The sequence below is a fragment of the Falco biarmicus genome, chromosome 4, assembly GCF_023638135.1.
Source record: "Falco biarmicus isolate bFalBia1 chromosome 4, bFalBia1.pri, whole genome shotgun sequence".
Lineage (NCBI taxonomy): Eukaryota > Metazoa > Chordata > Aves > Falconiformes > Falconidae > Falco > Falco biarmicus.
Genome location: NC_079291.1, coordinates 51,306,038 through 51,331,858, shown reverse-complemented (window position 1 = coordinate 51,331,858; position 25,821 = coordinate 51,306,038).

Sequence of the window (25,821 nt, the reverse complement as noted above, 5' to 3'; positions counted from 1 at the left end):
GTACATTTATTCTGAGATGTTTTCCCAGCCACCGGGTCTGAAGTTCCTCATTAACCTCTTTGCTGTAGGCTTATGAAAATAAAGTGGGGTTGAAGTTTATGTGAAAACAGGAAAAGTTCTTGCCTAGATTTTTCTGTTTAGTGCAGATTTGTTTTATTTGTTTGTTAATTTCTTTTTTTCTAATATAAATAAAGCTCCCCACAGTTAGATTTAGGTACTATTACAGGAATGGAATGAGACACAGTCAGTCAGTAAATATTTCTTTAATTATTATCTCACCATGTCTTTGACAGTATATTTATCTATAGAGTTTTTTAAAATATAACTAGAAAAAACATAATTTTTGCAGTCAGGAGGTCGTCATATCACAATACACAATAAGAGGTAGCGTGCCTCGTTAGGTGCACCAGCTCTCTGGGGTTTGTTTCCAATAAAGCCTCTGATACTGTGTATTTTCACCCTGAGTTGGGAGTAAGCCTGCAAAATAAACTTTAATCTCTACTTGATAGGAGTAACCAATGTTGCCAGTTCTTTAACTAAAATGTAATCTGGTTTGAATTTAGAAGTAGATCTTACTTTCCTTCCAGCTAGTGACCTCTTAGGCATCTAGCTAGTTGTTATAACCAGAGGTAGGGAGCAGAGGTGCCATTACCATAACCATGTTAGTTTCAAATATTTTATATCTTTTTTTTTACTATCCTATTGTTGATATGAACTAGGGGTTAGTAGCACATGGTTTTGTTCCTCTTGTCTCTAGTGACCAATTTGTATTTCATATATTGATGTACATGGCAAGAATATACTGCTATGTATTGAACAGAGAGTTAAACCAGAGCAAGTGAGTTAGAATGAGGCCTTTGGAATACAGTTATGTTCACCATATGGTAAGAATTATTATTATGCAATTTATAAAGGTATTGTTTTCAGTTAAAACATTTAGAAGGGCCCTCTTAAAACTCTAGATGCTTTTAAACAATTCATCCAGATTCCTAATCCCTGAAAGGCCTTTTGGGCCATTAATCAAGCCATGCTGGCTTTTGCCCTTCACATTTTTCTTCAGACCAATCTGCAGAAACAAGCAAATAAATTACGCATTAAAATTTATGAGTACAAATTTTTCCTTCCCTCTAACTAATGTGTGTGATTTTCCCTGGAGAAATTCTCTCCTGCATAAGAAAATCAGGCTTTTAAGCAAAACATAGCTCCACTGTCAGGAAGAAAAACAAAACCATTGCTGTAACCATGTTATTTTCAAACATTTCAAAATTTTGAATACTATATTGTTCATATGAATGAGGGCTTAGTAACACATATATCCATAGTTAGCTCCTGAATATTGCAGCACTGTAATAACAGTATGAAAAAAAAATTCATAGGTTAAGTAATTTTTCCTACCAGCAAGGAGATTTTGTAAGTTTGTTCTTTAAAGAAGCCTGAAAGGGAATAAAATTCTCAAAGCAGCAAACCTTTCAGTTCTTTTGATCTCCTGGCAACTGAAATCAACTGCAGAGCCTATGGACACTTTGGTTTCCAGTCTAGATTATGAACAACATTTGCAGAGATCATCTGTTTGTAGGGAATAGACAGATAAACCAGATGCATGACTTGAGAAGGCTGTCTCAGTTCAGATGAAAATTTTCATCAGTTTCTGAAGACTCAGCAAAACTCATGGATAAGTTGTTATTTTAGTCAAGAGTAATACTTTGAGGTCAAAATGAACCTTTTGAAAATCACAAAAATGTGGATGCAAGCATTTTAAACTCCTACTTGATAAATCGCAATGTTATTGCCACTGGAGGTTACTGCAGCATACTTATTAACATAATTTTTATATTGGAATGCTTTTCAAAACCAGATTATTTGTACAGAAGAGTAAGGGCTTTATCTTGGCTTCCAAGAATATATCCAGTGCAGTTATCTGCTACACTATAAATACACATTTTTGCAAGAGAGAAGGCATAATTGTCTACTGCCAGTGGAGTTGATTGTTAGAAGATAGTTATTTTCTTGGGTCACATCAAGACGGAGCCTTGATTAGTTCTATATTAAGCCACATTAGTCTATTGCAGCAAACAGTTGAGCCAAGCAGGCCTTAGTTTTAGCATAATGTATGTAAGAATGTTATCTATATATTGCTAATGTGACTTTCCAGCTGTAGTGTGGAAGGACCTGCAAAGGAAGAACCAGCCCATTGTTGCTGAAATTTCATCTGGTACTTACCGAACGTTTTTAACATCTAACTTTGGTTGTAGGCTCCCAGCAGTAAATGGTCTCACAAAACAGAGAGCTGTGGACTGACGGCCTCTTTGCAATCAACCTGTTCAATGTAATTATACCTTACTGTGCTCCAATATGTGCGTTCTTCTAAAAGGCAGAACAGAGGACTACATTACCTGGAAAACAGCTTTACTGAGATCAGCTGGGTATTATACATACAAGAAATAAAATAACATAATTTAAAAATCCTAATTACAGAATAGGTTAGAGTCAGATCTGCAATATACTGGCAAGTAGTTTTATCCTATACAGCACAAAAGCAGGAAAGTTCACTTTTTCTGAGTTACACAAAAATAGCATTAAAATACAGTATTAGAAGTTATTAGAAAGTTTGTACTCTCTCATTTTATCTTGAAGACAGCTTACCTGGGGGACTTGACTTTTCCAAAGAGGGGGTTCGGGGTGGGTGGGGGTAAGGCTGGATTATCAGACGAATTACACAAATGTTTACTTAGCAGCCAGATACCAAAACAGAATTTAGAAGGGAAATGCACCCTGTTTATAATACACAACTCCCATAAATCTTAAAACTACAGAATTCAGCATGCAACTTCCTCTTTGGTCCTGACTGCTCAGCTCCAGATTTTCAATTTCAAGGAAAAATTGACTTTTTGGTGCAAGGCAGAGGTTTCTCATGTTCCATAACATTCAGAAGAGAGCCTGCTGTGCTCCAGAAATTAGTGCTGCCATTTTCACTGGGACCACCAAGCTGTACTCATTCTATGGACATGTTGAAAAAATGTAAAGGACAAAAAAATCTGACTTAGTTCCTAAGCTTTCACCCAGAAAGAAATTTAATGGACCCGAGAGACAATACGGTTTCATACTTTTTGGAGAGAAAATAGTTTTCAGAAACAAGAGGGTTTGCTTTTGAAATAACTCAGAGGCACTTTGGGGCAGGTTGGGAATAAGGTCTTTCACATCAAAACAAAAAAGAGAAAGGTAAGTATAGCTGAAGAGTTAGATAAACCTCTTTGACATAGCTACATTGTCAGTTTGAGTAGAAAGAGACAGAATTGCAGGTTTGAAAAAAACAAAACCATGAATACCTTCATTTTCTTTCAGTCTGTTTAGATCTGCTTTATAGATTGAAGTTCAGTAAAAGCCACTGAGATTTTGGATGGTTAGTCTAAGACCAAATTAATAGCCGAAATTTTGATACTTAACTCACTACAAGTATTGGATACAAACATTATCTTGGACCTAAACTGGTACTACTTGTTCACGTAATTTAGGGGAGGAACTGGGGGGGTTGCTATTTTGTTTTGTTTGCTTGTTTGAAAACTTAAATATGAAAATTGCCAATGACTGTGGGAATGGGTACTCATAATAGCAGCTTTTTGTGTTTCTCTTGACAAGCTTAATCAAAGTATCTGATTATAACCCTTCCCTTAGCACTTCATGTATTGTCTCCTTGGGAGCACAATAGATGTAATTTCACTCTTTTAGACTAAATGATTTTCATGGTAATTTCTTTGCCATTATCCATCCCACACGTGGTGGTTTTGTATATAAATGTGTCTGACCCATGGCTTCTAACTAGTAGCCTGAAAAAAAGTAGCTTTCAAACATAATAAAAAGGTAGAAGTCACAGCAGAGCTAATAGCAGCAAGTACAGATAAAAATACGACTTGGATACAACAGATTGGCTAAATAGAAGCTGAGTTAGAGGAGGATTATGAGAGCATACCTGATTACTCTTCAGTGGCAATAATTCTTGTAAACATGCAAGTTAACTCTTGCTGGATTATTCTGCATATCAAATATTTCATTTGCATAGAAGTCTGATGTATCTCAGATGTCTCGGTGGAAGATAAGAAATGTAATGTGATTCACTTTTGCCTCTACTATTCAAGTATTACAGATTTGGAAGAAAGTAATGAGATAGATGAAGTGTCGAGAGAGCAGACCCTCTCATTGACTGGAGGTCAGTGGAAACCAGTAGTCCAGCTGAAGAAATCTTAGTAGTAAGAATTCTCAGTGTTACTGCTTGAACATATCCAAGAGAATCTCTCTTCTAGTACAAACATTGCCGCCTTCTAAAACACGAAGGCAATGAAACAGAAATGTATAAACAGCAGTACAGCAGTGTATGATGAGATATTACATGGAGGTCACAAAACTTGTTTATCCATTATTCAGGTATGAAAAAGTACAGAGAATTAATCTTGCAAGGACCCTGATTACAGGGGAATTAAAAATTCAGGATTGCCTATACAATGCACAGACCAAGCTCCCCTGTGGAGCAGTTGGCCTGTGCTGCTCCCCAACAGTGCGAAGCATCGTAGCTACTTTGGGGTTCACAGCCAGCACCTGTCTCCCACAGTTAACCAGCTGTATCTGTTCAGTTCTTTCTCTAAGACAGACCCTCACCTGATGGTGAGGCTGGCACAGGGGGACAGATACCCTGTCGAGAAACTGGAGTTCTGAGTTAGCTGTCTCCCTTATCTTGGCTGGAATAGAAACTTGAACCGTTGTCTCCCACCTTGCAGGTGCGTACCATAACCACTGATATATTCGGTTCTGTCCCACTGAAACTGTTCTTATGCAAAACACCAAAATAACTGCTGGTCAGAGAGCACTTGAAAACCATGGAGGGTAAGGACGCATACATGGGCCAGAAGACACAGGGCTTAGCTTCTGCCTCACTTTGGGTTGAAATCCAACGATCTTTTTGCTCTCCTGGGACTTCTTCCCCCTCCACTTACAATGCTGTTGATACTAAATGTTTGAGGCTGTACTGAGCCCAAGTATTTTTTTCCTCTTATAATTGGTCCTTTCAACGAACAGGTAAGTTACCCTTGTCCACTGCACTGGTAAAGTTGCCCTTATTGTGTACCGGGTGGCACATGACTATGAAATACTCAAATTAAGTCAACACTGCATCTAAAATTCCCTCAAGGCCTCAACAATTTGAGAATAAAACCCACTAAAATGTAATGGTCCATGCTCAAATGGCTAGAGTTGGGCATTAAGGGTCTCGAGAGAAAAGCATATTTCTCTAGTCTGTGCTAAAAAATGTCTCTTCATTCTTCCTTGGGTGATGTAGCAGGAGCTCTTCAAGCTGTTTTAAAAGCATCTTATATTTTATTTATCTATCGTTGTCATTGTTATTTTAAATTTCATTTCAGTATGTGTGTTTGACAGTTTCAGAATGATGTTGATGGGACAGGTAAAGGGAAAATTTGAAGTTATTTCGATAAGAAAACAAGTTCATTATATCTAATCATTTAACCCAGGAAGTATTAACATGCTTCCATACACATAACACACTCTTTGAATGTCATTCATGCAACGTTTGGTTCCTTTTAAAAAGCTTTTGTCAGAAAGACCAAGTCAGATTTGAAACTCAGAAAATATACCAGAGTATAATTTCAATTTACTTTGTACTAACCTGATAGCCAAATCCTCCCTTCCTGTAGAGTGACAACTTACTGTATTTTAGCACTCATGATAGCAAGTGTACCACAAACGTATTCATTATTTTTCCCAAATGCATAACATCTCATGAAGGAACCTTTGCTTTAACACAAGCCAAACCTGAATTCCTTGAAAAACAAGATTAAATGATCCAGCCTCTCATGCATCCTGGGTTTCAGGTAAAGTTGCAGATCATCTTGAAGGAAGCATCACATGGTGAGATCACCTTGGACTGCAGCAGGGCTAATGTAACCTGCTTGCTGTGGGTTGTGTCCTACTCCCAGAGGATCCCTTAGCTCCTGACAGAAGACACGTGCTGGGTGGTACGTGCCAGGTGGGTACTTCGTGCCTCTGATATTCCCAATCCTAATTCTCTCACTGCTTTCCCCATGTTTAATGTGAATCTCTTTTTGTGCCTGTTTCAGTGGAACCATTTACTGTCCATTTAGGCTTGCAGGCTGGAGCGTGGGCCATAGCCAATGCTGCTTTTTGTTTATTCCTGGCCCTTCTCTTTCAGAAGACTTTGGGGAGAGCAGTCCTTGAGCCCACTCTCATGGCCTGGGTGAACACATAGGTGAGGCTCAGAAGTTTCATCAGGTGTCCCAAAGCCCCCATAGTTCCCATGTGCCAGATGATGGGCTGTCACACTCTAGTCCATAGATGGGACTGTTGTCATGGAAACAAAACTACATGGAAATACTAAAAATAAAGCTGGCCCAACAAGCTTGATAGTTTCTAGGCAGAAAACCGAAGTGAGGGAGCGTCATGGATATACTTAGATTTTAGACAAGCATTTGATAAGGAGGCGCAGGATAGATTAGGGAGAAAATTAAATCAATTTGGCTTAGACCACAATACAATTAGTCCAACCAAAAGCTGGCTTGTGAGCAACTGACAATGGAAAATTATAAATAATTCATTAGGGAGAGAGAAATTGGCTGGTGATGTCCCACAAGAATTGATATCAGGCTACCTGTTTAAAATTTGGATAAATATATCTACAAAATTCTATCAAGAGTAGTGAGTTATTCAAGGTAAATGTAGAAGGCAGGACAACTTGGACTGCTTCACTAAAGTAGAAAATAACTAGTATGTATCCCTGCACTATTTTCTGTGAGGTGTTTGTGGGTGCTTATGAAAATACATGACTAAATTTTTCAGCCTTCACAACCCAAACACTTTGGGCTTCTACCTGTCTGTGGAAACTTTCAGATAAACCTGATTTTACATGTCTCCTTCTAGCAGAATCACAGTAATAGTCTAAGAACTGGGCCTTAGTTTTACTGGATGGACAACCCAAAATTCCTCCACTTATCATTTTGTCACATTCAGAGCTACATTTCCCAGTATTACCTTTAATATCGACCACACCAAGCAGCAGCATAACAGACGGCCCACTGCTGCAGGTCCCTGGGCTGGTATCCAGCCACACACTGAAGAATCCACAAACCCCTTCTCCATCATCAGGTAGCTCAACATACAGTGGCAACTTTATTCAGCTGTGTTAACATGCATGATTAAATTAGGCTCCTGCTAGTGGTGTCTCTCATAGAAAAAGGTAATTATTTTCTTTTACCTTCTTTATAACAACAATATTTTTGCCATCTAGTCTCCCATGCTGACACCTTGACCGTGGAAAGCACCGTGCTAATAAGGTAAATGGACTACACAGAAACATTTGGGATGTTAGTTACCCAGTCTCTGACTCTGCTATTAATCATTTAAGTCATCCAACTTCTGCGAACTTCAACTTAAAATAAACACCAGCCGCTAAATTCATAAATATACCAGCAGTCGAGACTTGTTTACGTTTGAAAATGTGGTGAAACAGCCAGAGTATCTGTTTCATTGGAAATCTTCAAATAGCCACTATTTTCTGAGACAGCTACTTCACTTAACTTCTGAAGATAGACAACCTCTGATTTTTAACCTCTCATTAAAACTATCTCCCCTGTCAATGAACAGTTTTTCAGATAACTAGTTTTATTTTAGATCTCTTCCTCACAGTCTGCTAATTTATCTATTATTCAAGTAACTGTTTTCTTCTGTCCTTTAATTATTTAAGTTGTTGTTCATCCAGACAAACATGCTTTCCCAGATCTCCAGTAAGATTCTATTATAAGCAGATATTTGTGTCTAATCATATGCATTAGTGAACGTAAAGACTTAATAGTTCTAACATTACAACCCTTCTTGGATGCAAGCCCCATCAATACTATTTATAAAATACTTAGAGCTTTCACTTTATCTTTTATATGCTAATTACCTTTTTTGTTAAGGCACCAATCTGGCTGTGCTAAGTACATATTCTCCCAAAAATTAACCTATGGAACCTCAGGCTGAAGACAATTTATATTAGTGAGTTACCACCTTAATCAGAGTATTATTGTATTATTAGCCTAATACTCAATAATGCATTTCTTGTAGATAATTTAAACATGAGCCAATGTCAACTGATTCCCCTGAGATCAAACAAATTAAGGAACTGAAAGATGTAAATAAAATCTATTTATTTCAAATTAAAGCAGCAGCAGAAAGTTTAAAGAGACTTCAATCTGAGACTATTATGCAATTGTAATGCAGGGAAAATTAGCTTAGGAAAAACTCATCAAGAAGTTGAAGTAACCTGTTTTAAAGCAGTCGGTCCAGAAAGTATTGAGAGCACTATGTCCAAGGCTTCGTCAGCTGCAAAGCATACTTGAGAAACTGTTTTGCTATGGTAAGGAATGAGCATCCTGACTGCAAAACATATGAGGGTGGTTTGGGACTGCAGCTACACAAAGTGTGGTGGCAAAGTCTCTACGGGGGGAGAGGGAGAGGCACTTGAGCAAAGTAGAGGTGTTTATATGCAAAGTTATAATGCAGAACACCCAGTCCAGAAACTCCAACACCCCACCCCCATCCCCAAAGTGGGAGGGCTTCTTACTCCAAAAGGCAGGTTTCAGACACCGTAAATGGCTTTAAAAGGCTGGAGAGCCTCTGTCTCTGTCTTTGCTGCCAGGAGAGGAGTTTGCTCAGGATAATGTCATTCAAATAATAAAGATTTTTTTGTACAGTATTTGTGGTACTGTTTTTCACAGAATAGATGTGTTCACTAATAGAGAGTCTTCATCCTTTCACTTGAAATTATTGACGGGACACTATTCAGAGGCCCTTTCAACTCCCCAAAAATCCCGCTTGTGCCATTGATAAGTGGGTTTGCTGATGTCTCCATGTGGTTTCAGTGGACCATGGCATTAAGCATACTGTTTATTCAGAGACCCTGATTTCAACTTGTTTTGTAGATCCCACACATCTTCATGTCAGTTATACCTTGGCATGAAAGTAAAATTTTAAAAAGATATCAACAGTGGTGTGCATTTGGATACTGAGAGTAAAAAGAAGTGTTAGACGAAAGAATTTATGGATCGTACTTAGAAGCTAGTATTCCACGAAAGGAAAAGAGAAATCTTAGAGACTTCTAGTAACACAGTTAATTTCAGAACTATTTGTTTGGCAAATATTTTCAAATTACAAATGAAGTTATAAATGGAGTTCTGCCTCAATGGCAGAACAAATTAACACAAAATGTTTATGAATCCTGTGATAGTATAAATACGTATAGCCATAGGATGGTACCAAACCTCCTATATAATGATACATACTTATTGATCTTAAGTAATTATTCTTGTGGTAGGATTTCATTTTCTCCTAATCTTTGGAAAGAACAGGCTTTCCTGAGTCTGAGATAAAACAGTGATGATTCTTCCAACCCCCAAAAAATTTAGTAGACATTGTCTGCAATGACAATTTTGTAGCAGCCTCAACTCACATTTTTGAGATTCATATCTTTGTATAAAACATCGCTTGAGGACCTCAGAACATACAATGATTTTTTTAAAAACTCATCAAGATTTAAACTAGGTATAGCTTTTGCTATATTGATGGTACTGGAAAGTTGCTTCAGACTACACTGCTTAACAGGTAAAAGTCCCGACTTTCAGCCTACCTGTATTCCTAGACAGTCTGGATCTGTTATCTGCCTTGTCAGTCAGATTAAGTAGTACTGACAGCACATTTATTTTTTTTCCTCAGCTCTGATATATTTCCAAAACCATGACATTCCCTCTCAGCCTTTGCTTCACTTAGTTAATGATGATGATTCTTTTAGACCTTTTTCTCCCTGGTAGTTGCCTGCATTTTTTCATGGAGACTAGAACACAGGTGATCAAATTTGCATGCAATATTTCTGCAGGGTCCCAGCTGTGCCTTGCGCAAGGTCATTAAAACTATTCTTTCTCTAAAGAAAGTACTCAGCCTATAGCAATCCTACCACTGTGTTTCATTTCTGATGGGTGCGCATAACAACAGGTCATTCTGTGACCAACTAATTTAGCCAAAGTTCTTTTTATTTCAGTGCAAAGAGGCGATAAGCAGCAACAGCCAGAGAACTAGTTTGTATTATCTAAGTACAGCGCACATTCCCATTGCATCAGCTCTGCTCTCAAATTTGCTACTTCAGCACGGAAAAAAAAACCAGTTAAAAACCTGAGGACCACAGTGCTGACTGGAGCCAAACGACACAGAACTCCAAAGCAGACTAATGGAACATGAGAGAGTAAAATAAAGAACGTTACTTATAGCAAAAGCCACAACATGGAAATTACTACGGCGTTTTATCCTCACACATTATTGCACATAATAACATGATGTATCTATAATCCCCAAAAGCATATTAATGTAAATATACAACAAGATATAAAAAAAAAATATTACTCTGCTAAGTATTAGCATTACAAATCCACAGACTTGGATTCAGAAGTGTTCAAACATTTGTCTTAGCAATACAAGTAATTCGGTGTTATATAATAGCTTGCACAAAAAATCTCAGAGGAAAGTGCTATTGTAGTGTAGCAGGATAATCTGTTCCTTTATAAATAGGAAAGCATTTTGAAAATAGCTTCCTTTATATCATGAGCAGTCATGAGTCTAAAAATGGATGCATTTTGGCTTTTTAAGCAAATTATGCCCTCATCTTAGAACACAAAGTGATGTAAGTCAGTCTGTAGTTCTCATGCACTTGTGTGATACTCTGAGGTATGTGTATCCAGCATGGCAGAAACAGGTTTGTTTTAAAAAAAAATTATTGTTTTCATTGATGTTTTCAAAAACTTTGTAAGTTTGTTTCCAATTAGTCCATTTTAGGAGAAAATCTAAAACTCTGGGTCTTAGTGTTGCCTAAAAACTCTCTTATCAGTGTGCATGTTACTAACAGTAACCCAACTAGAGAGTTCACTGTTGAACTAAAGAAGAAAAACAAGTATTTCTATTTTAAGAGACACATGAACCTCATTGGAATTAAAATACACTGGAAATGTAACCCCTGAAGTAGCAGGAGTCTTTTAAATGGTTTTCTGAAGTTTCAATGGAGCTGCATGTGCAAGGAAATGCACTGTTATTGCAATTCTGTCAAACCCCTTTAGCCTAAAATCCAAGTTCCATGTATATTTTTTGCCAAAAGGGTGGCAGATGACAGTCAATGCCTGAAGCAGAGTTTCAGACCTGAAAACCCTCACAAGTCCCCTGTCAGGTAGGCTTACAGCCAACTACATATTATTTGTAGCAGATAAGAACCAACATAAGCCTGAGTTTTGCCCAGGTTGAGGCATACCTATAGTTTCGCTCTGGATTTTTCATACTTCCTATAGCACAAAAAGACCAGTTTACTTAAGTGCCTGGATCAAACTGAAACAAAAAGGTTTAATCATCTTGCAGTGATGAAGATGACAGTGTTATGAGATACTAGTGCTGTGTGTCAAAACAAAACAATCAATCCCTCTTACCCCAGGAGACCCAGATATTAGTGGTGGGATATTCCTTTGAATCAGCAACTGTCATTTCTGTAAAACTTTATTTCAATTTATTAATTACTATGCTGAAAAGAGAGAAACCTGATTCATAATCCATGCTGCCCGTTTCGAGCTGAACAGCTTACTTTTTCCTACTGGAAAATCTTTCCTCATTGCTTGTGACGTCTATGCTCCAGAACAGTAATATATGGGCAACATTTCACCCTAACCAGTTTTATTCCTGATGTATCTGTAATACCATCGAGCTCACACTTCACAGGACTTTTTAACTGCATCCAATGAATAGTTAGGCAATAGTATATTTTACAATTTTCCCTTTTTAGGCTGTTGCCCTAAAGACAGAGATGGAAGACACGAGAGACAGGGAGGATGGAAAAGAAACAAAGCGAGGAGAACCTTCACGGAAACACAATTGCTCATGTGCACTGTATGCAAACTATGGTATAAAGTGAGTGAATCAAATTTTGTCTCGCCATATCGTACTTCATCAAGAAGCATCACACTCTACAAAGTGTGGCCTTGGAGGAAACGGAGTACATGGATCTTTGTAACAGAGCACCTGGGGAAATGCAATAAGAAGCAAAAAGAGAATTCTGCTGAGGATCCAGAGTGGCTCTGGCTCCTGCTGTCGTTTACCTCCAGGAAGAGTATCTCCATGCCCTGCACGATGATTCAGGATGCAGTATTTGCTGTGGTCCCATTTTACAGGTATGGAGACTGAGTTCTGGAAAAAAATGTGAGCAGAAATAATTTGCTCACAACTTGACCCATCCCTCAGAATCTTCCTCATGCCTGACTCTGCTTCTCACTTTCCAAAACCCCTCATTTATTTATTCCAAGAGAAAACTCTGGTATGGTTTTCCATGCATACTCAACTCATCATCTTTAGCCCTCTTTCCTGTGTTTCTCCCCCGTCTCTAGTTACTGACCTCAGTAAATAAACCCTTCTATCTCTCTAACGGTTCCTTCTGTATGTTCTTCAGTGAGTCCCTTTCTTTTTCCATCTCTCTTTGGGGATCTGCTACAGGTCTGTCTTTTCTGTATACATATTTTCTAAGTAAATGTTATCTACAAACATAAATTCTTCTACTTTTGTGCCTCACCTCTACCCTTGTATTATGTCTCTGTGGATGGGATTCATATGTCTGAACGTAGGTATTTATTTCGAAACCCCCCATTGTAGGCTCTCTGTGTATTCTGAAAATCAAGCCAATATTTCAAGAACTGTACAGTGCAATTACACCAACTGCTGAAGAACATCTCTAAAATAAGGCAGCTGAATGATGATCTAACTGTGCTTCTTTCCTTTCACTATAAAGAGCAATATCTACACTGTAGCTATATAAAGTTAGACAGGATAAATCCTACTCTGTTGTCCAAACTCAAATCCTAGTCTCTAACACTTCTTTGTAGACATTTTGGCCCAATATAGCTCATGTAAAACTAATAACCCCCATAGTATTTTTCTGCTTATTTCTTGTGGACAGAACTATCATGAATCTGATCACACTGGACAATAACCTGACCTTCATGTTCTTGAAGTCCTTACACTCATTTTTAAAGCATCTTTCTATCTGACATCTCTTAAATACACCATTTCTGGTTCGTTCATTCAGCTCCAACTGTTATCCAGGCTCTCATCTCATGCATGTGTCATGCTTTCTTGGGCCTGAGTAAATCCCATGTCTCCTCTATACACCCAGAAGACCTTTGCAATGATAATCTTCCAATTCTGTTACTTTATCCATGTCATTAGTCTCCTTCACTGTCTCTCTGAGATTCCTTCCCTCTCTCATATTACAAAAAGGCTTTTGAGGACCTTCCCAGCCAATAAGCTGTTGGTTTTTTTGGTTGTTTTTTTTTCCTGATTTGGCTCTGAAGCCAGCCTCAGGCTTTGTTCAGAGCATGTGGCTAGCTTGTACCTGCCCCTTGGCTAGTTTGGTAATGTCCTGGGACAACTGTCCTCTCTCCTGTTGACAGGCACTTATGTGACTTTTGTTGTTCTGCTGCCTCTTCTGGCACATTAGACTCCTGAGTTCTCAGGGCTTTCTCTACAGATCCTAAACCACCAAGGTCCCAGGACATGTGTTCAAGTAGACCACGTTATCTCCTCCAGCTCAGCAAATATGCCGTATTTCAGAAACTTTTCATATTGGAAAGATCCAACAGACATAAGGATTTTGACCAACAGGTTCATGCAGTATCTACACTATGCCAGAACTGATTTATTTATATTTATTTCTTTCCCCAGCAGAAAATATGTTGTACTTACAGAGCATAAAGACTATCAATTTAAAGCACAGTTATAAAAGTATAGGTGATTTGTCCTAAGGCATTGGGCATTAAAGGAAAGGAGGTTTAAATGTTAATGCAACTGTCAGGCATAGAGGAAAGAAAGGAAACCCCCACATGTTTATTTAAGTATTTTAATTTGGATTTATTTTACATTCTTGATTAACCAAATCCAATAACAACAAGAAGCTGCTGTGAATATTCTCAGGTTAACTTGGAAGTAAGGGGATAATACTGCAGGTGGATATTCTAATTTCCCTTGTGGAAGTAATGGTTTTAGTGCATAGCGCACTGAAGCAAAACACGGTGACAGATGCTCTTGAAGTGTTTCTTAAGTGGACAAATGGCCTTTGTAACACAATAGAGACTCAATGTTATTTATCAGAAACTGTGCAAAAGCTGTCATTCAACTTTACCTTGGGGATCTGGAGTCCCACTTTCCTCTTCTGTTGTAAGGCAGCAATTAGTTCTGAAAAATATAAAGTCAGTCCTCACATAATATCATTAAGGTGCTACATAAGTGTTAACAACAATTGCTGAAAAGGCTAGTAAAATGTGCTAATTAAAGGTGAACTGCCTGACGTAGCCAATGCAGCCATCCATTGCTTAGATAGCACCAGCTATCCAAAGTTTGAACTATTGGTTTAAACAATCAACAAAAATTAGTGGGAGACCAAAAGGAAGATGTATCTGTCATATTGGCACAAGGGAGACAAGGTGCTTCATTCCCTCCTCTGTCTACTTCAAAAGCACTATGCTTTATTAACTGGTGTGTATTTCTCCTCCTGTGCTACTTGGAAAGAACTGATGACTGAGTCGACCATATTCTTTTGGTTCTGCAACATGTCTGTACAGGTACAATGATGCTTTCAACCTCGTTACTTCCACTTCATCGCAAGACTTATTCAAAACAAGATAAATTCAAAAGAAAGCGGCATCCTGTTCACCTCCACAAATGAAACACAGATGATAAAACAAAATGATTATAAGATAAAGGCTGCTACACAGAAGAAATTAAATGAAGTTCTTAAAAGAAATCAGAACATTAAGGCAGAAAAATGTAGAATTAAAATAATCATACATGTGCCTGGGAGAGAAATCACAAAGAGGAAATATCTACTCCTCTTTAAACGTTCAAGCTACTTTAGAAGTAAGAATTATAAAATGCTTTAGCCCCGAGAATAGGGTCACTGAATGCTGTCACAATGGTTTACAGTTGCCCTGGTACACTAGATGCTGTTTTCAAATAAAACTTGTTTGGATTTATCCTCATGGTAATTCTTACCTTTCTGAGCTTTTAAAGCCTAGCTAAATAGTGATAAATGTTTTTGTCACACATACAAGGTCCATGTTCTCAAATTTAGTATCACTCAAAGTGTAATTTGAACATGAGTAATAATGTGAGCGTCAGTGCTTTGAGAGTCCTACAAGAGATGTAAAAAAGTAAATAATGGGCAAGTTCAAAGAGAGCTAGTTAGGAAAGCTAATTTGTTTCTGATATGACTATAATTTTCAAAGAGGGAAGTCTGTTACAGCTATTTGAAATGCAAGACCAGCTTCTGAATCTAGTAGTTTGGAAAGAAAGGCTGAGATTTAATTTAATTCTTGTAAAATAGTGTAATTACTATCCCACAGTTTTTTCTTACTATCCTTGTTGTTTTTCTTGGTGCTTATGTACAAGTAGTGAAATCTAACTAAATTACCTGGATGCCGAGAAACGGTTTGAATCTGGAGAACCACACAGTGCAGCAGTAACTTGAGAACATCTCAATCATGAAGAGAAAACATCACTTACCCTCATGCCACTCAGCTATTGCTGTTTCTTGTCTTGTGTATCAGTTTGCAGCCCTTTGGAAATATTTGAGCTGAGGAGATTCTCAGGATGCAAATTGTGAGCTTGAGCCTTAACTCTTTTTGAATAACATTTTGTTCCTGCAGGTCAGGATCAAGTTCACATTAATTTGAGGGGATTAGGCAGGAGGGGGCTATATACAAAAGCCCCCTGGTGCCAAGATGTGTGCAAGGTGCCTAGGGATTAGACAGGCACCCAGCAGGGAAAGACCTACACACCTATTTGTCTCTCCTGTGGCAAAGACACTTTTTTTATGAGTGCAAAAATTAAGGATGTCTTCAGGAATCAGAAGGACTGAAGAGTTAGATGGTTTCTTGGTGGACCACCCATTAATGCATAGATGCATGAATTGCACCTAAGCTCCTTTTACAGATACATTAGCACTGAAGCAACCAAAAGATGAAACAATGCCTGGATGAAATGCCAACTGTCAAGTCCCCAGTCACAGATCTGCATGCAAAAACAGAGTCTGAAGCTATAGAAGTATATGAAAATATACAGTAGGATGTAGCAGGCAGCAAGTCTCAGTCTGCTGTGCCCCATTCATTCAACTGTTCTTGCTTAATGTAAATGTTTCTCTTTTACAAAAACATAGATAAGCAGCTTCTGAGTGGAGCCCACACTGGCGTCCCTGAGATTGTAGCAGGCTACACGTGAATTCAGTTCTTTAATATTATCATTATGAAGCAGAGTGGCAGAAGGCCAGCAATTGCTAATAGGGGAACAATAGAGCTAATTACAGCTAACTGCGAGCTGAACAGTCACCAGACAACAAAAATTCTCTTTCATTATGGCTGACTCCCATCCTGAATTTCATTTCAATTCAATCTGCTCTGAACAGGAAGAAGTTGGAGGGTAACAAAATCTTTTCCAAGGCAATTCCTGGAGCAGCAGCTTACAGGTTTTCCCAGCTCTGGTCTCGCACGCTGGTACACGGCAGCCAGGATTCAGTGCCCTGCATAAACTGTGCCGATATCCTGGCTCATCACCCAGCACAACTCTCCCCAGCCGTCATGGAGACACATCCATTTCAGATTTTAAAGAATAACAAGTTGCACCTGAATGACCCTTTTCTGAGCTATGTTTGAACATTCTAGGTGCTACCAGACTTAATGAAAAACAGACATTGGCTGCTAGATGGAGGTCTGTAGTATTTTTTTAAGGGAAAGAAATGGCAGGGAAATTTCATATTCCCCAAGGTCTCAACTGAAATTGTGGGGCTAGCTAAGGACTGAGCTTACTCTTGATATATGGTAGAGTTTTCTCAAGGTTCATCCTAATAAAACAGATCTGACCTTGCTTCCCACTATTGTAAAATGAGCCTGTCACCTCCCAACTACTTCTGCATTGACATACACATCACAGACACAAAATGTTCTTTCATTATACATACAAAATATTTTTTAATTGTAGCAATGTTGAAATATAGCAAATGTAATTAAACACTAGAAAGAGAACGAGTGGTCTCTCTCTACCACTACACCACTAAGTTTTCTCTAGAAGAATCCAGCAGTTTATCTGTTATTACTGATACCAAAAAAAAATATCAAAAATAGTCTCTTGGAAGTCAATCACACTGTAATTCTCAATGTCATAAAGACAACAAAACTGATAAGCAATAATAGCAATACCTTTTTAGCCCTGAAAGAAACACAGGATCAAAATAACAAAGATCTATCTTGGGCCCGTTGGCACAGAAAGCTCCACCATAAGCCCATCCTTTCCTCCACTCAGAGCAGGGACTACAACAAGCATGTAGAAATGCTGGTTTGGCACCAAACACCCTGGTGCTCCCTCTCATCAGTTTGCAAAGCTCTTTTTCACACATCCTGGTTCCACACTGGAGAGCTGGTCCCATATGTGATAATCTAGAGGATCAGACTTACTCCAGAACAGTTTTAAAATCCACAGTACTCCATAAACGTGTCCTCTATTGCAATGAGCCGTTGAGCCAGGAAGGCATCACTCTGTTTTCATCAGAACACTTTTAAACAGACACCTCTTTGCTTGGCAATCCTCTTGTTGTCTCGAGTCCTCTCTCAAGGCCTCATGAGGGACGTTGGTACCACTTCACATTGAAGTGGAAAACATTGTGAATCCCAGAAGTACAGATTCAACATCTTTTGGTGATCAGATTCTTGTCATACACATAACCATTTTAAACCAGCTAATCCACTGGTTGCAGTGGGACTGTTGGCTATGAGAATGACTATTTAAGACAATTTATATGAAAATAGCATGGGAATGAATACACGTTCACCCTCTGCTATCTTTCAGGCCACTGATCACAGCATATGTAACTGACCTTACAATATTTGACCAAATAATGTGCTTATGGCCAATTAAATTTTGGAACATAAACCAGTGATCTGGGAGCAAACCAAGTGTCCAGGAAGACCTGATTTAGGACATTGACCTTTACAAGCTTAATATGGCAACTTAACTGCTTTTCAAAACCAAATGGAAACCTCATGATTCAAAATTTATCACCATCTACAGATGGGTGACAAGGCCCTGGGGAATAGGACACTGCATAATGCAGTAACAATGGAAACTTAAAGTGTTGCAAATTTTCTGATGAATAACCTGTAAATTAGTACTTTCTTGTGTTGGACATGAGTGTTATAAATCCCTGTGGTATTTTGAGCAGGGTGGGGTTTTTTTTGTTTGGGGTTTGTTGGGTGGTTTGGTTTTTTCGCATTCGGTACCCTCTAAAGCAGGAAAACTGAAGTTTTCTGGAAAGTTTTCATTTACCTTTCCAAGCAGATAGGACTGCAATTCTATAGCACACATTTTAGTTTAAATAATGTACGCAGGACTTCGCTAATGGAAGACTGCTCTCATTATTTTAAATGTTATTCCAGGTGAATTGAATCTTTCAATAGGAAATTTTGCATTTGTTTTCCTCCTTTTGCTGTGCTCCTATGCCAGGAAATGGCCATATGGCCAAGGTAGAAGATAGCATCTGGAGAACAGAGCAAAAAAGGGAAAAAATGCTGCAGGTCAGGTTAAGAGTCTTGTTCTTATGAAAATGGAATCAAAATAGCCCTCCACCACAGAAGAAGTACAATGAAGTATCTTTCCCTACATTTTTAAAGCTACGGTTTTATCTATATAAAGAAGGGGAAAATTACTGAGTTTATTTTTCTTTGTAGGAGAAACTAGATTAAACAATTTCCTAAAAAAACTAGATCTCAAATTTAATCAAGAGTCAAAAGGATTGCCTTCATTGAGCAAAACAAGCTTCCCACCACCACCCTTCCCCCTTTGTTTTGGGCTGGTGAGTGCATATGAGGTATTTAAAGATGGAAAACAGTTAAAACATAGCACTTTCCTCTTGGCCAAAGCCTGTTAGTTCAGGGACAGAGGGCTAACTTTGACCAGTTCACCTCTTAGTAAAATTAAGCCTTATTTCTTGACTATTGTCTCTTGGGCTAGCACTCATATTTCTTACAGACAATAAAAAGTTATGAAGAAATTGATAGAGCAGCTTAGCTGCTTTTGAATAATCCATTGTGTTTCCAGTTCATCTTTAGGAACTTAACTATACTCAAAAATACTTCTTTGCATACTCTGAGATTGAATCCTCTCTACATAGATTAATTGCATAAATAAACTGGAAATGTAGAGCTCAATGCAGCTTAGAGTCCATGGCAAGGGATTTAAAGAATATTTTTGAACCTTTTCTGTTTCCACAGGGCTGATGCTCAGGCTCAGTGATATGAAAGAGAATGTAACGATAATAATAACACTCACGGGTTCTCTTTTAGCTTCCCACAGCCCAGAAAAGGAAAATGAAGTAACCTGAGATGGGTTTATGTATGATTTGCTTGTACTGAGAGATGTGTCATGGAACTTGGCACACTTTCTCAAGTCACAGACTTTGCTACCACAGTTCAATGTGAGCAGTTTAACCCAATGAAGTAAAAACAATAATTTCCTATTGCTTAATCATAAAATGTTCCTAAGTAGACTACAGATAACTCCCCCAAAATACTACAGAGCAGTGGCTGTAATTTGGATTTGTTAAACCCATGCAGTAAGAAGGCACACAATTCAGTGGTTTTCCCAATGAATTGGCATTTCCAAGAACAGCCTCAGATTATGCCCTTCACTTCCATAAACAGAAGAGGACCACTGGCACATAGAAAGTACTCCCTTGGTAGTGTCAACCCTACCTCAGAGCTCTGCTAATCTAGTTTCTAAACTGAAGGAGAAAAACCCACCTGGATTATTATGTAGTTTAGGCTATTTTTGAATTAATCCCTTTGGGACGCTGAAGGAAAATTGCCCTATGCTTTTTGGAAGACAGTATTGTCTCTGAGATCCTTTCCCATTTTAAGAAGTTAATAATCACTAGTGCAATCTCCTCACTGTGATTTAAAGAAAGGTTGGGATTGCAACTACTTGCAAGCCATGGAGAATGGGAAGGATGGGAAAGTTCATCTACGCTTTAATTACAGATAAAAACCTGCTAGCATTTAGAAGACCTTTAACAACGTAGTTAGTACATGAGTATTTCTGGGATATTTTTTTTCTTTCTAACAACTACTAAGTATTCAAAAAGCAGAAAGATCAGTTCAGCCTGCAAGTAAGAGGGCAATGACAGCTCTGTTAATCATCCAGAAGTCATCTGCTTGGGACAGTGTGATAAATAACAGGCAAACTACCCGGCCAGTTCTTGGAAGCAGAGACGCTGATTTGGAACAGTGTGAAAACACAAATACTATCCATGTGCAAACAAATGTGACTTACAGTTTATCATTTATATTTGAGCTGCCCTGAAAATGTCTTTCCTCTTCCTGAATCATTAACTTGTCTGAAAAAAAATAGAATCAGACACATATTAAAGGAGGTCGATAGAAGAAAAACAAATGACAAAAATTAAACAAAACAATAGACTGTTATGTTTCCATGGAAAGGCAGCAAAGGAAAAAAGAATGGCCAAAAAAAGAACAATGAAAGGATTAAACAGAATATAACCAATATTTTAGTAAACAGTGGCATGTTTCTTTTCCCTTTGAAAATGTTTCTCATGTATCAGTAGTTACAGGTCTTATCGTAGTCAAGCTGGGGAGAGCTCACTCTGCTGAGGGCAACTCCTCCCTCCTCGTTACACACTGATAGATTTATTTTGCAAGTTATTTTGAAGATTGCTTTTAATTTCCTAAGGCCTTTTCCATGTGTTCAGAATTATGTTAAGCAAAGCGAAAAAGGTGGTTATTGCCTACTTACACAAGTGATAGGCGATTACTACTGTTATTACACACAGAGCCTGCGTTTGTGGCATATCTGTCCTCACAGCCCCAAAGACATTCAAATCTGAGAGCTCTTCCAAGGAGATCTTTAGTTTACCATTATCTTTAGAGATATGGCTGAGTGAAAATAGATAAGTGGATGCTTGTGTTTATATGAAAGCCTTGACAAACAGAATCTAAGGCAGTTTTCACAAAATATATTACCCCGGTAATTGCAGAAGTGACAAATAGTCTGTAATTGAGAACATCGTATCAGTGGGTAAACACAACAGACAACTGTTGAACACGTGGTGGTGTCAGAAGAATACGAAAGCAGGACCTGACATGACCACATTTACTCTATGGTAAGAGTTTGAGGAACAGGCTTGTGCTACCCACTCTGATTACACATGGAAATCCATTTTTGCAGTGTACTGCTCTGGCTTTCTATGTAACATTAACACAATTTTGAAGACGCAGAGCACAGTTTGCATTTTTTCCACATGCACACAGTTTTGGGGGCTATTTTTATCGCGTATTAAAGCCATAAAATAAACATGATTCTAAATATTTGTAAAATATTTTTCCCATGCTGCATTTATATATATTCTTTTACATTTGATTTCCATTCTGCCGGTTTCCATTCAGAAAAGGAGCTAAAGGGGAGAGAGGATGATAAAAAGCAGATATCATACGACTTGTGGTTTTTCTTGCATTTTACTTTTGTTTTTTGGCTATGCAGAAATAACTCTGGAAATTAGGATATATTTCCTTTAGGAATTTAGATTTTAAAAAAAACCCAAACAATCACAACCCAATGCAAGTTTGTACAAAGGTGATGCCTATTTCTTGTGGGTTGTTTTCAGAAGGATAAAAGAGGTGGGTTTCATCTGCTGTTCTGATAACACAGAGATTTGTCCTGGAAAAGAGAAAATTGGATGCCTCTTAGAAGATCAGGACAAAGGTCATGACCATGGTAGTTCTGTCTAGCATTAGCATAAAAACATGACCACAAAACTCTGATGTAGCATTTTCCAGGTTTGTAACTCCAGTCTGGAGATCAAGGACCAGCCCCTGGCAAATGGTCATAAGCACAGCGAATTCAGAAATGCTTCCACAGTTTACACAGGCTGGCCTTTTGTTTAGAGAGGCTTGAAAAATACACACTTTTTAAGTAAAATGACCTAAACACGTAGGTCTGGAAAGAAAGAGGCTGCATATTACTCCCTGATACATGAAAGCCTTTGTCCAAGACAAAATGAAGCAGCTACTTTTAAACATTTGTTGTCTAAAAGGATGAACGTGCCTCCAATAGATAGCGTTATAAATTAACTTACATTCTTGATGCAATATTTGAATTTATAATAAAAGTTGCTAGACCACAAATCCTTTGCTGGGCACAGTGTCATGCTTAGCAGTTGCTGTATGAGCATAATTATTGTGGTAATTCCATTTAATTGTTCATCTCAGCAGATTAGACTTGGGGTTCTAGGATTTTGCCGCCACAGAAAGCGAGAAAGTCTTTTCTGGTGTAGCACGGGAAGTGATGATTTCTCAGTGCCGTGGGAATCCTCAGGTACACAGATTTTTCTTACATCTGGGGACTGATACTGGTATGTCTGGTTTCTGTTAAATGAGATCACACCCCTTAGCAAACCCGTGATTTTCTGTTTCCCTGTTGCAGCGCTCTGACCGCTGGCCACCGCTTCCCATCAGTCAGGGTCCGGGTCCTGTCACACCGTGCCACCCGCCCGCGCCATGGGGAATGAGCTTGTCCTCTGGCACCTGCTCTGGCTTGTGCTGAAGATTCTCTCATGTTAGAAGAAAGAAGTTAAAAAAACCTTTGGTGTTAAACTGATCTTGAAACACTACTAGGCACCTCTATTTCAGACTTTTAAAACTTGTGTTAGCTGTGAGAGCGGTGGCAGACAGCACCAATACCGATGACCAGTTGCAGTCTTGCTCTGTCCTTAAAGGCATTAAGCTCTTTTTGTAAATTATTTCCAACAGGGTTAGAATTTTACCTAATTTCCTATAGCCAAGATTCTCTAATAAGTATTTTGCTGAATATCTATCAGTGTATGGATGTATGACTTACATACATACAAAGGATTTTATGTTGCTTACCAATTAATCATGTGGAAAATTGCTTTAAATTCACCGCTAGTAGTACCTATGCACCTTTTGATACTTATTTGGCCAGAGACCCATACATACTGCTGTACCACAACCACAGCAGGGTGCCAGAGTCACTATTAGAGAGCGTTTACTTAGCAGGAGACAAGGGAGTGGAAGAAAGAGAAGGGCTGTTTCTGAGAAATGCTGCCACGAAATCTCTGCAGTCACAAGCTGTGCATGCAGCACCTTGCAAAAAGCATTCAGCCTCCCAGATTCATGGTAAGGAAGCTATAAATTGCTCAGTAATTCAACTTTGTGAAGGTAGGTTTGTACAGCGCAGCTGCCCAATGCCACCTAATCATGACAATTTTAACTTCTGCTTTTTGAATAAAAATACTTTAACAAGAGCCTCCAAAAACCCCATAACTTCCTTTTTTATCTTTTCCACTGTTTTCCTTATATTCACAAAAAACCAAAAAGCAGTCCCACAGACTAGCAAAAAACATGCATTATAAAATACCTGATAAATGGAACTTTACTATTTTGCAGTTTTTACCAAGATTCAAACCTGTGTGAAACAAATGTAGAAGTCAGCTGTCCCACTGGGAAGCCCTCCTAGGAGAAAGCAGAATTCAAAGGCATTTGCTGTGAAGTACCACAGCTGCCAGCAGCATCTCCGAGCACACAGGACTGCCCTCCCTCAGTGATAAACTGGTCTCAGGGTATAACATAACTGGGGATTTCACAACATTTTAGAAGCACAAAGTTTCTGATTTTAATCTAGGCAGATAGCACTTCACATGATTACAGTTCTGATGGAGAGGACAAGGATTAACATTTTTGTAACAGTTTTCATGATTTATATTATCTTACTTTTTTGACTCTCTGATCCTAAAAGGCATCTACAGAGCTGTATTAGCCCTGATGTTTCCTCTCCCAGGAGCACATATGAGCCCTGATCCCTCCCATCCCCACACCATGAACTGCTGGATGGCCCTCTGGGAAGAAGAGAAGCACATCAGGACTGCTGCACCAAGGCAGAAAGAAGCAGGGGTAACTGAAGACAGCCCCAAGATGCTGCAGCACAAACAAATAGGTTACAACAAGGCTTTACCATTGGTCAAACCCTACCATCTGTGCTGCTTCTCCTTCCTCCAGAGACCAGACCACATTTCCCCTCCCCCATCCAAGCCCCTCTCCCATACTCCTGAGGGCTATTTAACCACTTAGCAGGAACGAGCTACAGCTGCACATCGTCCATGTCAATCAACCCACTGCCTCTGAGGCAAGGCCACAGCTGCATGTTATCGATGCTGATCAACCCACTGCCTTCATCCCTCTAAGCTGAGGCATATAGCAGGGCACTCGTCCACGGACTCAGGATGACCTGTGTTCAGGTAACTGCATTTTTCACTGCTGAGCCCTTACAGGAGCACAGCCTGGTACATGATGCAGCTCTTCAGAGCTAGCTCAGACAGTATGCATTGTCCTTCATTCACACCGTCACACCAGCACTGGGGTGCTTCTCACCAAAGCCTCTCACGCAGAGCTGCCACCAAGGGCTGCCCAGTAGCGATGGAGCCTGTCTTGGCCACGCAGCTGGAACCTGGCATGCTCCTCTCTGTTTGGCACCATTTTCTCCTACGAGTTAAACCCCTGCAACCCTCAGTGGTGGCACGAGCTGGTAGGCACTTACAGCGTCCCTTGGTGCAACACAGCCTTGAGACCTCGTCTCGGTTTAACCATGAGCACGGCCATCGAGCTGAAAGCAGGGCTGTGAGATGAACCCATGCAAGGTAAGAAAAGCAAGAACAGAGAGGTGTAATTGCTGGGACATGAGTAGCAGCTCAGTGAGCCAAGAGAATAAATACGAGTATAGCAAGGTATAAAACCCCGGGGGGGGTGGGGGGGTGGGGGCGGAAAGCAGGGTATAGGAAGGTGGCAGCTCCACAGCACAAGGACCAGCAGCAACCAACCCTTCCCACAGGGCTGACGTCAGCACTTCCAGTGAAGGCTTGCAGGGTTTCTCACTGGAGATGGTGAGATTTATTAATGTTTAGCCCAGTAGGTTGTAAGTCCTGGCTTTTTGTTGCGTGCATTAGCCAACAGATAATTGCCCTGTCCTCTCAAGTGGGTATATCCCACCTAGAGTCTCTGTCTATGGCAGTAGATGTTGAAGCAAATGTGACCCACTGAGAGAGGTTTGTCACACCGCTGCCTGGGGCTGGGACAGGCTGGGGACTATAGGGACTCCAGTTCTCCCAGCTGAAGATGAGCCTAGGACACCAGGTGCCAGTCACAGCTTTCTTCTCTGCTCAGTGACATGGGCTTGCTGCTAGCTTGAGGTGCTTTCCGTAGCTGGCCCTGAAGCAAGCCTGCCTTCTGCCACATGTTGTAGTGCTGGCAATTCAGTCCCTATCATGGATCCAAGCCACTGCAAATAGATAGGGCCATAAAGAAGAGGCAGAAGAGCGCAGACCTAGCAGCGACATCGCCTCCTGGCTTGTGCCTAGCTGTGTCCATAGCCCTCCTGGGCCAGGTGTTGGGAAGGACTCCGATAACGAATATTTCTGGGAGGTTAAAGCATTGCAAGTGTCACCTTCCCTGTGCCGGCCCAGCCAGTCAGGCTGGGGGTCAGCACCAGAAAATTCACTGCAACGGGGCTGCTACACACTGTGCCTGTTGGAACCCTGAGCCAGCTTAGCCACTTTCATAGCTGACACAGCAGGAGATGATGATCAAGGTACTGCAGAGATCAGAAATACCGTGTTGACCA